Raw genomic sequence first — 2,014 nt, 5'->3', positions numbered from 1 at the left:
CAACCTTCCTTCCGAGGAGTGGCTGGTGGGTTTGAACCACCAGCTTTCTGGTTAGCAGTCAAGTGCTTTAGCCACTATGCTACCAGAGCTCCCGGGCTCCACATTAGTCCTATTAATTTAGACTCTCAAGGGATAGGGCCTGTTGTGCAGGTGACACACAGACCTGCTAAAGAACCACCTACTCTTCTGAGGCCTCATGGTGAAGGCTCGCATTCTGAATCAGTGATATTTTTGATCAAGTCACTCATTACCCGATAAGCACCATAAAGAACAGAGACCTGTATTAGAATTCTGATTGTCTGTTTATCTGCTATAGACAATTTTGGTAAAATATTTAAATCTCTGTGTCTTATTTTGTCGTGTGGAGAAAATGACAATACACATAAACAGACTGTCTTGCACAGAGCCTGGTAGGTGCTCCACAATGGCAGCAGCATTTGTTGAAAGTTAATACATGCTAAGCCCTGGACAGGAGCTCTGCTGGCATTGTGCCTGAGGCATTTGACAGCCACTCCTCAGAAGGAAGACTGGGCAATCTCCTTCCATAGAGATACTGCCTTGTAAACCCAAGGAGGGTCGCTGTGAGTTGGGATCGGCTCGAAGACAGTAAGTTATTAGTTGAGCACTGGACATGCATTTTCTCATGTCATGCTCACCAGCAGGCAGGTTAAGTATGATGTAGCCTGGCTTTATGGAGGGAATTGAGGCTTTGAGAGATTAAGTAACTTGACCAACTACTAAGAAGAGGTAAAGCCCTAAAAGTGGTCTAGAAGTTGGGTGCTGGTTCTCTGTGAGAGCTGTCCCATCACATGCGTGCTCAGCTGCTGCTCTTCCTTCCCTTCTTCCAGGGTGGATTCATGCTGTGTATACTCCTACAGATACATTAGTATTTGGAGGCAATTTTTTGCATAGCTTCAATATCCCCATGCAATTAAAAATATACAACATTGAAGATCGGACACGGGTAAGTAGTCCTTTTAACAATGATATAAAGAGGTTTGTATTCTATTAAACACAGATGATAAGCAATCTGTTGATAGTTTGTTACAACTTCATTTTTTTTCCTGGGTTAAAATTCAGTTGCACATTTTGGGAACACTGAGAAAAATTAAAAATTTAACAGACTCTGCATGGTTGGTTCTGGGGACTCTAGTTGTTTGAGGTTCTTGGTAATCTCGTGAGCCCTGTTTTACCTTCTTAGGCTTTTAGAATAATTTGGTGTAGTACTGGGATTCATCAGCTCAAGAGTCACAGGTTTGGATTCAGGTATCTTTATCTTGATGACGCTAATGCTTCAGCTGTCTTGCTTTTATATGTAAATGTATACATGCCTTTTTCTGCTCAGGTTCCATGAGGAAGTCAAGGCTACAGGGACTGATTCGGGTGCCTTGTTTCCTCAGTTTTCCTGGTGATGTTCTATTGTGCCTCCTTTCTAGATGCACAGAGGAGGAGTTAATCCGTTGCAGACAATGACTGCTTTAATTCAGTTGTTGGCACACTTTTTCTGCAAAAGGCCAGATAGCAAATACTTTAGACTTTGTGGACCACACAGTATCTGCCACAACTCTTTTAACACTGCCTTATGTGAAATACTTAAGTGAATGAGCGTGGATATGTTCCAATAAAATTTATTTACGGACACATATTTGAGTTTCATATAGTTCTCAAGTGCCACAACTCTTCTTTTCATTTTTATTTTTAACCATTTAAAATGTAGATACCATTCTTGGTTCAGAAGCCTCAGAAAAACGGCCAGCAGACTAAGTCCATGAACTGTTGTTTGCCGAGCTGCGTCTTCCAGAATTAAGGCTAGTTCTCTATCAGAACCCTGGTAAAGGATAAATAATAACATAATGAAAATATAAATGGTGTGACATCATTAAAACTGCATTTAGAGTATCTGGAGGTCATGATATTTGAAAACTTATGTCAGATGGTTTAGCAAAATAAAAAGAACGTGTTATGAATGTTGTTGTTGTTGTTAAGTGCCGTCGAGTCGTTTCCGACTCATAGC

General features: G+C 40.9%; 1 protein-coding gene across 1 annotated transcript in view; it reads left to right on the top strand.

Moving 5' to 3' along the window:
- Positions 1-2,014, top strand: part of KDM2A (lysine demethylase 2A) — a 74,081-nt gene that overhangs the window by 29,240 nt on the left and 42,827 nt on the right. The gene's annotated exons all lie outside the window — the stretch shown is intronic.

Source organism: Orycteropus afer, unplaced genomic scaffold (genome assembly GCF_000298275.1).
Source record: "Orycteropus afer afer isolate SDZICR_OR568_19922 unplaced genomic scaffold, OryAfe1.0 scaffold00130, whole genome shotgun sequence".
Taxonomy (NCBI): Eukaryota; Metazoa; Chordata; class Mammalia; order Tubulidentata; family Orycteropodidae; genus Orycteropus; species Orycteropus afer.
This window is presented reverse-complemented; position numbering and strand designations above follow the sequence as displayed.